Here is a 16,337-nt window from a genome sequence, read left to right on the forward strand (position 1 = left end):
GTACATTTTTTCCATAAACTGCACTATGGAGAGGAAAAAATTTCAAAAATTTCAAAAAATATTTGAAATTATTTCACTAATTCCCCTCCATTCGTCTACATCTTTTGTTTACACCATGAAGAAAGTTAGCCAAACGCGGATAAAATTTTCAACGTTCTCTTAAAGTAAACTATAGATAATTTATGAAATGTGGGAAATGATATATCTATATATATATATATAAATGAGTAGATATATATAAGCAATTGCAATTAATGTAGTTTAGTTATTCTACTACAGCATTTTATAACATAATTGCAGAAATATTAGTTTTTACCACTCAAGAATTGCGCCGAAAACTCGTCATAAAAAGTCATTATCTAAAGCGTAAGTTGTTGCTATTGAGGAGAACATTTGCCCTGATGAACGTTTGCATTGATGATGATAATTTATCGGAGGATAAACTGACACTAAAAATATCTCGATTAAAAGAAATTATTAGAAAATCGACCACAGAATTGAAAAAGGTGGGAAAACGTTTGACTAAACTTAGACAGGATAAGAAAAAGGATCAGAAAGAGAACAGTCAGGAAAGTACTGAAGTTGGCAATCATAGTATTAATAACAAGAAGATAAGTCAGTTCAAATGTAAGAAAAACGAGGTGTTATGGAATGGTGACTCAATTTTTAAATTTGCACTTGCCGAGGGAGTCAAGCTTCTGCTTTCCTGGGAGCGAAGATTAAAACTACGACAAATGCAATTGAAAAGCGAAAAAGTAAAGTGAAAGAGATGATAGTTCTGGTAGGCACAAATAATATAAGTGGTGATAAGTATCATATGAGAGAAGATAGGAAAGGTCTGTTGGAAGAAGCGAGAAAGAAATGCGAGAGAGTAAAAATTGTCTGTTTGCTACCCAGATATGATAGTGCCGAGTTAAGAAGGAGGACGATGATAGCAAATGATTTTACGCGCATGCTGTGTAGAAGATAGGGATGCGAGTGATTTTAGATGTGTGGAGTGTGTTTGATGATAGAAAATACTTGTATAAAAAGGACGGCTTGAATACATTTGGAATCAGGAACCTGAAGAAATTTCTTCTTTGTGTGAGCTCTAATTCAGGGAGTCAGGGAAAGTAGATCATCAAGGGGGGGGAAAGAGAAAATCGTGTGTGAAAGTTCAGCTGTGGCATGCAAACGGGATAAAGATATGAACGTCTTCGAACATGGTCTCGATGTTCTACATGGTCTCTGAAGTTCAGCTTATTATCTTCTAACACTGCAAGATTCCTAGCCTGATCAATTTCTTCAAGCATAATCAAACCAATATCATACGACATTGGATATCTAATCACGCCAAAGTGCATGAGTTTGTAGAATCTCTCATAATAAGTGACTTCGTAATTCATCATGTTTGGTTTTAAATTTTTTTTATTTACTAGAATGTACTCAGAAATTGTTAAATTTTGACTGAAATAATCTTTTCTGTAATATCATTGTACCGAACCTTCGTTAAAATAATGTGGCGCATGGCTTCATCAAGTAAGGCTATTAAGTAATTTTAAATCAGTAAGTCTAATGCTAAAGTTAGTGAAGATTTCTGAGAATGCCATAAATGGAAAATTCCAAAGAATGACGTCATGATATCCAGAAGTCAGTACGTGACCATAGTTGTCATGGATACAGAATTCCAAAGACGCACGAAGAATGAAGTCGGCATTTCCGAAGGTAAATGCGTGACCAGTTTCGAGAGATGCGTGCATGCGCACAACGGAGGCCTATGTAAGGCAGTTTACCAGGAAAAAATTTGTCTTAAGAATTTTTGCTGTCGCTATCGGAAGTTGAAAGAGAAGCGTCGTTTATCGTAGGGTTTCCTTACCTGAGTTTACCGAAACGCAACATTTCGTTGTCGGGAATTGAAGGAGAAGTGTCGTTTGTTGTCCACCTGGATTGCGGCCGCGTGATTCGTCGTGGAAGGAAGGAACTGGACATCGCCGGCATGTTAAGAATCAAATAAGGGAAGGCACAGTCGACTTCTCGAACAAGGAAGAAAATTTGCGGGAAAACAGGAAGGTGTGGGTAAGCGGAAAAAAAGATAAATAGCAGACTTACGTGTGAACAGAAGTTCGATGTGAGAGATAGTCTGCGGAACGAATATTGTAATACTGAACAAGAGTGCATGTCTATGCTTGTGATATATTGTATGTTAAAGGTGAATTAGGCTTAACCAAGGTATATCCTATATTCAAGTAATGTTATCCTCGATTGTGACATAGCTTAGAGCTAATATGAGATAAGAGAGAATTGAGAGTTGTAATGACTTTGTGTATATGTGTAAATCACTCTGTAAATACTCCCTTTTGACTTAATTAAATGGTTTGTAAACAGTATACTCGACTGATTCTGTCAAACAATCGAGTCCTAAACATATTCGGCCCCGCATAACATAGAAGTTAATGTGATTTAAGCCACGACTAGTTTGAAGTAAGAATAATATAAGCGGGGAACACCGATGATATCAACTTTCTCTTCGGTTTTAGATCTCATACTCTCGTACTCAAGATATGGTCTAACTAGCGCAGTCGCTAAACAAATACATTTGTTAGACTACAGAGCGTGAGAAATAAGATATAAATATATGGCAGCAGTTCATAGCTTTAGGAGTCGACCATTAACGACATCTACGTAAAATAAGATGCAAAGGCAAAGCAGCGTAGTGGAAGAAAGTAGTGAAACAAAAGGCACAGACGACAAGATTGGACGTACTTCAACAACTTACGTTTACTGACGTTGAACTGATATACATTTTCCTATCCCACAATTCCAGCCTATTCAAGTTATTCCCCAAGTAGTGCATATCAGCAGCGTGCCTGATTACCCTACTTAACTTTGCATTGTCAGCAAATAGCTGGATGTCGCTTGTCGAATCCTTCTCAGTATCAATTACCATTAGGGAGACAGTATTCTTTTCGCATCATCTTCTTCTTCCGAATCTCTTGCTTAATATGATTACACATCCATTTGACTGTAACCCTATTTATTTTTCGAACTCTGGGGACACATCGCAACATTTAAGTGATGTTTAAACGCTTCCCATGCATCCTCGATATTCTTTCCATCCAGCAACCGATCCCATTCCACTGAACTCAGTATACTCCTCAGGTGGTCATAATTTCCTGCTTTGTAGTTGAGCTTAAACTTTTTCTGAATGGAACATTCATAAACTTAGTCACTTCCCAAGTGAGTACCACATGATCACTGTCACCAAATGGGGGCAAAATAGTTACGTCTGTAACTGAAACCTCCGCTGAATCTATAATCAAATCTAATACTCTTTGACCTCGATTTCCTTCTGTCACATGCTGCTTGAGGAAGTTGTCCTGTAACAGCTCAATAAATGTATATTCATTTTTTTCATGAGATTCTACTGCTACCCAATCGATATTTGGATAATTAAAGTCTCCCATTATGATTACTTTTTTCGCGCTCATTTTGTATATTTTGTGAGGCATTTCTTCCTTACTAGCAACCGATTCACCAGGTCTGTAACAACACCCCACTATGTAATTGATCTTGTTAGATTCCATCTCGCACCAGATGGCTTCAAACTCACTGCCCATGAAATACTGTTACTAGTATTACAACCCTAGGTCTCAACACTAACCGGATTCAATCATCCGATATCATTAGCAGCCCGCGCCCCCTTCTATCTTCTGTATCCTTCCTAAAAAGTGTACCTTTTACACTTAACACCAGTGGGTTTGTCTGATTCTGATAGCCAGGGCTCACTAATGCCTACAATCTCAGATCCCAATATATTGACGAATGTATAAGTATAATTAAAAAGACATCATAATATTTAATCACTCAAATTTTGCGATTGCTGTTTTCAGGTTTCTCTCTTACGATATTTGAAACTCTCATCGGGAAAGTTAAATTTTAGATTAAATGCAAATGCAGAGATTTTTAGAACCTCAAGAAGATTCATTTTGTCTTCCATTAATTGACCACACGGATATGAATAATGCAACATCGAGATTGCTGTTGCCCTTCAATTGCACCCTAGTTGACCTCCTTTAAATCATCCTCCTTTCACGAATGTGTGTGAAATAAACAATAACAAAATAATGTCCTGAATTTGTTTTATTGACTTTTTAGAATATCAACAGAACGCTATTGAAGGTGTCATTGAAACTTGAAGAATGGCAGTCAATTTAACAAGCGAAACAATTTTTCGCCTTTCATTCTCTTCAGCGACGGGAGAACGATTATAAGTCATCCTCCATTTAATGATCAGCTGGTGAGTTGGAACTGGGATCGATCTGCACAAATGCAAATTATCATTGACATCTTAGTTTATCCGGGCTCCCTGCATCTTCTTATTTTAACCATAACAATTACTGAATAGGACAATTCTTCAATAGCCAAAAATAATAATGTTGACTCGTCATTAGAGAATCTCAATTTAAAATTACTCAACTCAATTTCTTTCAACGTGCACAGTTAATCCACTAAACACCTTTAAACATACAGTACTTTTACCAGGGTAGATATTTACCCTTATCTGCACAACGACATAGTTAAAAAGGTAGTACACGAACTGAAGAACCATGCATCCATTTCTCATCCGTCCAAGACTGGTTGAGTCCTCTGATTAGGGGTATTAGGCAAGTTAATGTAGCTAACTTGTCAATAATTATCTGCATCCCTCTAGGGATAATTATTTTATGTCCGTAGAACTGTGTTCGCGGGGATGATTTGTCTGTTGTGGAGAACGAAAAGCACGAGTTTCCGGGAGAAATAACCCAGCACCTCCGTATGCTACCAGCGACTTCACCATTTGTTTGAAAGGAACTGACAAAGATTTCTCACGTTGTAGAAGGGTTTTGAACCCGGAACTTTCCAACCAAAGGGGCCGTTCTACATCATCTGAGATAAGGAACTCGATAATCATAATAAATATTATTACATGAAATTCTAAAAAAAAAACAAAACGCACGTAAAATACTGTATAAAGGCGATACTCATAATAAATTCACTAATTTCCTATTGGATTCCGTCATGGCTGCTATTCTCAATTGAGTTGAAATGAATTCTTATACCAAAGCGTTTCTTTCGACTTTTATTTTCACAGTGTAATCTGTCGCTGGTCTTAACTACCAGCAATTCACACGACTCTCTTTTTGCTGCTCGCATGCACCAAAAGCAGCAAGAATCATAATTGCACATTCTCCAATTAGCATAATTTGCTTTGCTTTGCAATTGCCGTTTGAGAATATCTGGGTTAGAATGCCGTCCACGACGCAAAGAACGTTCACAAATAAAAGTGAATTAGCTGATTTCATGCACATGCGAAAATATTTCTTCTTCCGCTTTCAGCAACTCTCTGTTTTGTTTGTTTATTTGATCTATTGTGCTGAGCAAGCAAATTATAAGAATATACCGACTCATAACTTTAGAAGAGATTCAACACAATCCCACAAAGTAAGCTTGTTCCAGCGTGATATTAACGATGGGAATAAGTTTTGCTTAGAAGAATATTCATAAAAAGCTTTCAAACAACGCAGCTGAGGGGGTTCCACGCAAAGAATAGATTTATTATTTCATAAATTTTGAATACAATAATTAACCTGCCGTGACTTCTTAGAGAGCAAAGAATATTCCAGATAATTATTATTTAAGGAATGGGTTTCCTAGCTAACCAAGCTTATCGACATATTTCGCATGAGTGTTGACCAACCCACACGTAGATGCTTTGAAAGGGATGCCGAAATATTTTGAAATAGGAAAAATGTTCATTTCAACGTCCTTCTCCTTAAGAAATAGTTCAAACTAGACATCAAGTTGATTCTCGCTTGGACATCTTATGCGCCAAGAAAGGCGTGCATTCTAGGGTATTGATTCTATAAGTAACAAAACTTCTTGAGTTACACTTTGATATTTTTTAAGCAGATATATTGTGTTGTTTCCGGTTTGAAAATTATTGGCCACGGAAATCCCGACAATAATTTAGAATGACCCTATACACAGACCGATTATTCCAAGGAAACAATTAAAGAGATAACCAAATAACTCAGCTTTAAAAACTGAATATAAGATATCAAGGAATCGTCGCCTTAGAACTCAAATACGAAATGCAAAAGGAAACTAATACAGAGACAAATTAACCTACGCACAAAATGACGTGATGAAGTTTAATCAATAATTACAGACCCATAGCAACACTACCAATTATCCATCAAAGTGTGGAGCGGGTCGTACTAAAGAAACTCACAGCATATACAGGGAATTTTCATTTCACATCCGCAAAACAGTTTGCAGAAGAATAAAGGAACAACATCTCTACTGGAAGATTTTACTGATAATTAATACCTCCTTAGTAATATGCACTGTTAACAAATATTTCTGCTATTACGAACACGTAAATCCATCAGCAAATCCGTAGCTCAGTCAGTAGAGACAAATCCATTTGATCAGAAAGACCTGGGTTCGATTTCGGTCAATAACGTGAAGAACCTTTATCGGGTTTCTTTAACGAAAGGTGAGTTAGCCGGTCTTATACGGGGTTAGCGTTTTTTTTTCACCTAGAAGCTCGTGTTTTTCTTCCCCCAGAACAGGCAAACCGGCCCGAGAACACACATGGATTACAATCATGAACATTCCCAGCCATATGTTAGTCCTGAGCCCGGATAAAATTGGGGTGGGGGGTTGGAGGAAAGCAGTGTGAACTACCCTGTAAAAATCTCAATAGAAACACCTTGTGGGCAATGCTACAACGTCACCTAGGGTTGGAAGCGACTGCAAGGGAAAATCAGATCAGATCAGTCTTTATCGATTTAACTAAAGCATTTGACACACTCGCACATCAAACCTTATTAGAAAAGCTGAGACATGTTGGAATATATGGGCGTCTGCATAAGTGGTTTAGAAATTACTTCAGAATAGAAAACATATCATATCCATCGGGTCAAACCGAATTAGAGAGAGAGAGAGAGAGAGCTACCAGTAACCTGTGGAGTGCCACAGGGAGCGGTTCTCTCCCCAACTCTATTCAACATTTACACTCACGATATTAACCAACTACCTCTCAAAGGGAAGATCTTGCAATAAACAGACGATACAGCTTTAACATCCATCCATAAAAATGCGAGCATAGCCCAAACAAATATACAACATGATATAAATCTGCTCATTAACTGACTCACGAATGCCTAAACTCTGACAAGACAAAATTAATTATATTCAGAAATCCACTGAGTCAACTAGTTGAAAAAAATAAAACAAATAAAAATAATATATATATATATATATATATATATAACCATCCAACACTCACTCTCCAACATAAAAATCACACAGAACAGCAAAACCACCACATTCACTGAGGTTGAAACAATACGATACCTTGGAATTTACTTCGATGCAGATATGAACTGGAATAGCCACATAAACCATCTACACTACAAACTCCGAACAATAAGTGGCAAACTCTACAGGTTAAAAGACATGGTGCCCTTACGCCTGAAAACACTAATATACAAAGCACTATGCCAAAGTATACTAAGAAACGCTATAACAACGTATGCGTTCTGTGCACACTACGAACTATATATGATAGATTGATATCATTGCAGTGCAAAATGATAACGGTGATCTCTTCGGAGCAAAAAACGATACCGACTTTATATACACTGCAATGTGAGAACCAAAAATATTGAAGGCAAAACATTTATGTCACTATGCAGCTTTGCTAAAACATTATTTCGATGTCAACTACAGGACAGTCAGAAATACATACCGTACAACAAGACCTCAGACTACTAATTATATCACATATAAAAACAATAATGGGCTAGCTAATGGGTTAGTGATATCGCAAGATACAGCTCCTCCTAACCAAATGTCAATCCCTCCTCCACGTGGTATAACCTGGATTCTAACAGACGAGGCTCTGACGTACGAATATTGGCGGAATAACTATAACAACAGGAACTGAGGAAATACAGTTCCAATAAGCCAGTTCAGAAGCTTAAAGGTAGCAGCCCCACCACTGGACTTACTACACTTTGGCCAGCAACCAATTTGTAGGACATCTTACTTTGCTTTCAAGTCTCATAAAGAAAGAAAATTTGGACACTAAATCGGATTCTCGACTCGGCCCGACCAAGGATAAGAATTGGAAAAAAGAAAACATTTTCAAATGGCAACTAGGAACGTACAGCAAATTGGACACAAGGACGGTCAATTGGATCAAATACTATCTTAAAATAGATAAAAATGGCAGCTATAACCGAAACTAAGAGGAAGCAAAAAGGAACGAAACTTACATCAAACTACATCCAAATTTATTCTGGTGTTCCTAGAGAAGAAAGAGCCAGCTGTGGAATAATATTTTTGGTCCATAAATCTTTAAAAAAACAATATAGAAAACTATATATCACAATGAAAGAATATTATAGGTCGAATACGGCTAAATCAAAAACACCTAACAGTAATATCAGTTGAAGGCAATGAGGAAGAAAGCAATGAATTCCAGCATATGCCTACAAGATGTCTGGAAGAAGGTGGATAAAAATGATTACATATCCATTCTTGGAGACCGTCATGCCAGAATTGGAGACATCCATATTTCGGATTGTGGGAAGCTATGGAGAACATATTTGCAATAACAACGGGAAAAATTAATTGATTTTTCAATATTTAATAGTTTAAAAATCATAAATTCGTTCGTTAAACATAAAGTCTGTCATAAATATGCTTAGTCAGCAGGTGGTTTGCAGACAATTATAGATTACGTAATAGCTAATAAAAAACTTGCAAAATTAATTCCAGATCTAAGAGTATACCAGGATTGTGAATTAAAAAAGGACTACTTTCTTCTTGTTTCAAATCTAAGATTGCCACCTCAAAGGTTAATGAGAAAATCCCATTCATCTGAACAGGAAACCTTTTTCAAGTTGGCCTTTTAAATGATCCAGAATTAAATGGCTCCATAAAAAATAACGAATGAAAAAAATAGAAAATATAAACTTACTCAAACTTGTTGAAGAAGAATGGAATCGCTTCAAAACAATTATAACAGATTGAATTCTCCGCTATTCCCTCTTTTTCTGACTGGGGAAAAAGAGGGGATTGCAGAGAAGAAAGGGAATTAGAAGATGGAATGATCATGTTGCCCAAATTATTGAAGACAAAAGGAATGCTTTTAAAAAATACTTAGCAACAAAATCTCAAGATGACTATATAGAAAACAAGAGAAAAAGAGCAATCGCCGAACAAGCTGTAAGAAAACAAAAACACAGAGAATGCTGGAACAACTTTGTGTATGAGCGTGTAACAGTTATTACACGCCCACAGTCCAAAACTTTAAAACATAAAATAATTTAAATTGAGATATAAGAGAAAACGCATGTTTTTCACCCATCGATCAGAATACCTGGCTAAGTTATTATAAAAACCTTTGGACTCATAATAAAGATTTGGAAACAATAAACATCGATAATGAGACAGTCTTGGATCCTATATCAATAGCCGAGTTAGAAACTACTCTGAAAAGTCGTAAATATCATAGAACAGCAAGTGAAGATGAGTTAAATGCTGAATTAATAAAATATGCAAACCGATACCTCAAAATTCGTTTCCTTGAACTCATAAATAAAATGTGGAATGGTGAACCACCACGAAAAAAAAAAGACTGGCAAAAGGCAATAGTTATTCCTATACGCAAGAAGGGTGATATTTCACAGTTATTAATAATAATAACTGTGAAAATTATAGAGGAATTAGTCTCCTAAACTCTGGATATAAAATCTTTAGTAAACGTCTGAAAAATGGACTGTCCCAATTCTATGAAGATAAGATAGGAGAAGAGCAGAGTGGATTCAGGAGAGACAGCTCTTGTAGATGTATATTTTATCTTAAAAATTTTATTGGAAAACATAAAGAATACAATTTGGAAACCCATTTTGCTTTTATTGATTATTCTAAGGCATTTGACAGAGTTAACCGCAATCAAGTTTTTGAAATATTACTAAATGATAGAGGTCCTCATCACCTCATTAAAGCGATTCATGATACATATACAGATTGCATGGTTGCAGTAAAAGTTAATGGAAGAATCTCTGACTGCGAACTTATAAACAAGGGGGGGGGGTAAGGCAAGGCTGTAGCCGATCACCCATTCTCTTCGCAATCTACTGTATATTAATTCTGTAATAAGACATTGGAGACTCACTGTACATGGTTATCCCAGTTATACCAGTTAGCAAACACACTAATATAGACACAATACTGTTTGCAGATAATCAGGCTATACTTTCAACCTCTGAAACTGATCTGCAATACTCTATCCATCATCTTAATTTAATAGTAAAAGAATTTAATATGGAAATTTCAGAAGAAAAGACACGGGTACTTCCTTTTAAGAACCAATAGGAAGTGAAATCTGTTTAGACAATACATTGAACTAGTCAACTCTTTCGAATACCCTGGAAATCAGAAGAAAAAGACAAGAAATGAAAATTACAAATTTTGATAGCGCTTTAAATATTATAAATCAAGTTTTTAAACCTTCAAACGTACAAAAACATACTCGGATTAGAGCTTATAAAACATGAACGAGAAATACGCACTCTACACACCTTACAAGCATAATGAAACGCAAGATATTAGTTCAAGCTATCCAGTTCAGTGACGCATCATGACATTCCAAATTATCGTGTGTGTGTTAATGAATTTCTTATCCTCCGACTGTGGTGAATATCAAATCAATCAAGCATCAGCCTACTTCCAAAACAGCAATCAAACCAACAAACAATAACTAACAGGTGTCATCCTCAGATAAGCTTAATAAAAAAGCTTCGAGGAAGCAAGTCGAGACATCACACTTCAAACGGGATCAACACAAAGAAAAAAAATCCATTTGCTATACACACACACACATGTATAAATAGATTAAATGACTATAAGCCGAAAGATAAAAATAGAACCACTATTTTAATTATAATGCAAGCCTCCGTAGTTCAGTCGGTATAGACAAAGCCCTTTGGTAGGAAAGACCTGGGTTCGATTCCTGTCCATGATTTCAGGAACTTTTATCTGGTCTCTTTCGACTAAAGGTGAGTTATCCGGTCTCATATGGAGGTAGAGTTTATATTTGTATAATTAAAGGAGATTAAAATCTGCATAAATTTACGAATCCCTGTATACAAACGTTCTAGAAAAAAAAATTTCACTAATTTTCAGCGATTCGTATATCGAAGCTGCGTTAGGAAAGGTTACGAAATGCGCCTCTTCGTGAAGTTCGTGCAGTCGAGACATCACACTTCAAACGTTTTAGGGAAAATTTACTCGCGCAGACGATATTAATACATCTTTTATTTGTTGAGCCATTATGAGGCAGCTCATTGTTCTTCTCCCTCTCTCTCACGCTGGATGCGAAATGATAAGCATCACGATCCTAATAAAGATGCAGCCATTAATTCACCCATTACGCTTTTCATGTCGATGTTCTTCCATCGAGTGGATCAAGCGCGTCAGCAATGGTTGAGACGCGCGCGTTTTCGTGAAGTTCGGGCGTGTAGCAGAATTCAGGGAAAGTTTACGCGCGGCCAAATGGCACAAATCCATCTGCAATGTGATGCAGAATTATGTCGCAGCTTATCATCCTTGTGTGTGTCTCTCTCTCACACACACACACACACACACACACGTTCTGGCGGCGGGGGGGGTGGACATAAGCGGCGCGTGATCCTAATAAAGATGCAGCCGTTAATTTATTCATTACTCTCCCATCTGGGCGATTCTTTCATCGAGACTTCTGAAAGTGCTAAATGAGGCGCATGACTGCTTTATTAATTATACAGCCACGTGACTGGTAATCCAATTAAAACAGCAAAAGCCGAAGCTAAATGCGGCTTCATCAGTGTATCAGATGGGCGCAGAAAACGAAGAAAGACGAGTGGAAGCAGTTCCAAGTATTTTAAAGGAATAACTACATAACGTGTTTCATTTCGTGATCCCCATAACAATGTCTCATTTCGCTGTTTGCAAACGTACGTACTCACCCTCCCCCTGTTCCTCTGTGCAGTGGAAAAGTGCACGTGAGAGAGTTTAGAGTAGTGCTGAAATTAAAACTACTCTTTAAAGTATGCGTTAATTGGCTTGTATTTTAAGGTTATTGAACGTCGATTTTTAATTACCCACCAAATACGAAATGCCTCGAATGCGAAGAGCACGTTCGCGTAAGATCACCTCATCCATCATACTGGGTCAGCAGATGCCAGGGATCAAAGGAACACGAGCTCCACTAATGAACAAAAAGGTTGATATTATTGTTTAAAGAAAGCTTAGAATTAACGGGTAATAGACGTGTTTAGCTTCTCATCCCTTTTGCGGACGAATTTCCGCTTGCAGTTAGCATCGGTACGTGATGCGTGGATCTTAACGATCTTGGCAACGGCGCGAGACTATAAGTATTCCCTTCGCAGACATTCTATGTGCGAAATTCTGTAACAAGAACATCCGACACGAACTTTATTGTTCTTCTGCCCATCATTAGAGAAATTAATTGGCGCCAATTGCCATTAAAAGATATTTTCAGCGTCTTAAAGTTTGTTCTTCTTCCTTGGCTCGCTGTCAAATAGCCACATTACAGGCTGCAATGCTCACCAGCTTCGCTTTGGGTTTCTTCTCATTGATGTGTTTCTTTTTCTTTGAATCTGGAACCTGAATTTCAAGCAGAGCTTCTCTGCGATGAAGCACTCAGACATGCGCAGCTGTCACGAGGTTCACCTGAAGAAAAACAAGCTCACGAAACCACTGTGGGATTCTGAAAACATTAGAACATCGCCGTTTTCCATCTCAGGGATTCCTCTGAATGTTATTAAACTAAGCGTCGAGAATATTATCCGGAGACAGTGAATACGAAGGTGACAAACCTCATTCTGTTGCCAACTCCCCATTTGAAGTGTTAGCTAAACACGGGCTGATAATATGTGAACAGATGACCCGACATCGCGGGTAACGGTAGATACATTTTGTGAATCTGTTTTTCCCGTTTAGGACACAACACCAATGTGCCAAACGCGGCCTATTTTATGATTTCATTTTGAGTCCACCGACAGCACTAATATAAGTTTATTAACATTCGTGGAGAAATCGCATGCTCTCGTCCTGACCCTTTGCTAGCTGATTTGATTATCTTAACTACTGGAAACGGTTTGTCTGAGCAAGAGTTGCCAGAATAATTCTTGAGAATAAGTTTTTGTGGCCTTTCGCAATGGCTGTCAACAGATGGGAGATGTCAATACTTTATTTGCAGCACCAAGTAGATCGAATTGCTAGTCACGTGAAGGTTTTTCTGTACTCAAATGATGGAAGGATGAATGAAGCAAACACTAAAGGGTTATTATTTAGGTTATTATTCAGGAACTTGAATAACTAGAATTTGAATTTTAAACTAACTCTCAGAATGTGAAGCTGAGTTGTGCACCAACTGCGATGTCTCCTTTGCGTTTGTCGCTCGGTTTTCGAAAATTTATTTTTTGATTGTTTTACAAAGTTGTTTCTCCTGTCTAGCTTATGCATTCAACGAGCGAAAATTAATCAATGCAGCAGCATGTTGGACATCTTTTTTTTTTTCTTTCACGGACAAAGCCCTCCCTTTTTTGGCTATTCCATTACACAACAGGCCATTATCATATTCGACTTGCATTATTGCATCAAGCAAAATTAAATTGCGACAGCCTTTGCTAACCAACACTGGATGTGACTGTAAATCGGTACGAGGAATACGATATCTTTAGTTTTTCTCCGGTCACCGGAACAACCCAAAGATACCGAAATTATCTTTGGGTTCCCACTCTGAGAAAGGCTTTTCAAACTGAATTTAGAGCAATCAGTATCCTTAGAGAATTTCCATTCTTCAGGTTAACATTCACACCTTAATTCTTCCATATGTCATCGTGCTAAAAAGGAATCGTCTATAACAGAAATTTCGACTTGCTCTTTATACAATGCGTATGAATATTCTTGCAATCTCCAGCCAGCAGATTATATTCTCCCATCCTGCAATAGTTATCCTTCTTTCTTCGACAGTTTCAATCACGTGATGAGTGACCTGAGAAGTGAATGGCGTTAGGATGACCATATAGTTTAGTCGTATTTACGATATAGATTCACAAACTTCGTCAACGCCTGTTATAACAGTTCCTAGTATCGTGGCTGAATAAGAATAGGAAGATATGTGTAGGGCAAAAATTTCATTATTACATTCTATTTTATTTTTGTTCCTTAAAATACATCAACTCCAAGCACACAGGGAGTGTCCAAATTTTAACTTGATCCCTGTAATGGAAATTCAGAATGGAAGCAGCAGGTTTGTTTTATCATTTTCGCTAAAGATTGAAATTGTGATTTGGGTATTTACTGCATGTTAATACCTCAAAAAAGTCTATTTGGCTTTATTTATTTCACACTCCGATAATTCCATGTTTGGATTTGCAGTTCAACGACAGAGTGCGCGTGCTTTTTAGGATATCATATTCCTCCTTTTTTTGTGTTGTCACCATTAGATGACAATCGATAAGAATTCGAGAACTGTCCATTGATGGTTTCTTCTGAAGTGCAACCTCGTGAAAAATAATTAACCCCATTTCGCAACAAACATGTAGGTCACAGTTAATTTTGAACTTAATATTTAAATTTAGAACTACTTCAGATGAAATTTGCATCCAGTGGAAGACCTATTATCAACCAGAGAGAGGTTGTGAAAAAAAATCCCCTTTTGTATAGAAATAATCGTAGCTTTCTCGCTCTTATAATAAAATAAAATACGAATGTTGCCCTGAGAAATTTCAGATGGGCAGTTTTCTTCTTTCAAGTTGGTATGAAAGAAAAATGAACTGTTAACAAGGTTAATCGGATGCTTGGACAGTGATGGATAAAGATGATACTGCAGTTCAAGTCATTCATCCACCTAAAATTTCATATTCATTTTTTAATTATGATGCTGTTCAAGTTGCCATTTTATATTCAGGCTTCAGCTATCTCCAGTTGGTTAGGAAGCAGTGTGTCGAAGAGTTTACCCAAATATGCACCCAGTACTATAATGGAACTCCGTTGCTTTTCCAATTCGTAAAATGTCAGCCCTAATTCACCAGAGAAATTTTATTGCTTATATATGATGACGTTTTAATTTACACCAGTTCTCATATGTGTTCATTTCTCTACAGCGTATTTGGTTATCACGTGATTCCCAATGGCAGCAAGCAATTACGAACAGGCAGAGAACAGGCCTTTGAAGATATTGCGAAATCATCACGTGAGGTTATCTCTACTAGGCCAACATGTGCAAGGCCAAAATTAAAGTGCTCATAGCTCGTGTAAATGATGGAAAGAATGGATTATTAAATCAGTTTATCATGGTCATCATGGCCATCCACAAAGAGTTATCCTAAATCACGTCAAACTGTCAGATGCGATAGGAAATCTGTAAAATGTAATGTTTACAACTTCATCAGAAGAGAGCATTTGACTTGAATACGGATGTTTTTTCTTCATAATTGGCGTAGTTTCAAAACTAGAGGAAAAGTTAGAAACTACTTATATTTGTATACTTTTTCTTTAAAGTTTTACTATAAAATCTCTAGTGTGGGGAAAAAAGTGTGAAGCATGAGGTATGGCTTGAAAACGATTATCCTTAAACTTAATTTAAAGATAATCTCCGGGTTGCAATATTTAAGATTAGGTGACCCTAACAACACTTGAACGTCTCTTTATTTCGCTGAGATCATTCGAAAAGGAAATCGCTTCTGACTAGACGGAATCTCTGAACACCCCTTTATAAAAAATGGGATTTTATTCGGAAATCGTCAAGTTTGTTATCTGAGAGTTCAGCCAATGAGGATGTCTGTGAACAGACTTTCGTAGAACGAACTGCTGGAGAAAACTGATACGGCGACTGCAAATACTAATATGTGCTCGAAGCCAACGCCCTCTGTTATTGAGGGAATGAGAGTAATGTTATCTGTAGAGTGGTGCTTTCTACGGTTCGAACTCCCGTTCTCTAGTGGCAGCAGTTAGCACTAACTGCTAGATATCAATCATATCATTCACTTAGATTGATTTTCTTAACATCGTTTCGAGAAACGCATCTCCCGGGTTATCACACCTGATTACCTCTTCCGAAAAGAGATCGCATTTTGCCATCCAAGCTAATGAGACATCGCTCGAGGAAAGATTCAGCTGCATTTAAGGGAACGTTCCCAGACCTTTGTCAGGTTGAGATTCTAAATGGATTGAATCAAGTGTTTGGATTTGTTTTCTTCCACAGAACACATCGATATACCTCAAAAGGGAAA

Source organism: Typopeltis vanoorti, chromosome 2, assembly GCF_054136105.1.
Source record: "Typopeltis vanoorti isolate ZY-2024b chromosome 2, IOZ_Tvanoo_1.0, whole genome shotgun sequence".
Classification (NCBI taxonomy): Eukaryota; Metazoa; Arthropoda; class Arachnida; order Uropygi; family Thelyphonidae; genus Typopeltis; species Typopeltis vanoorti.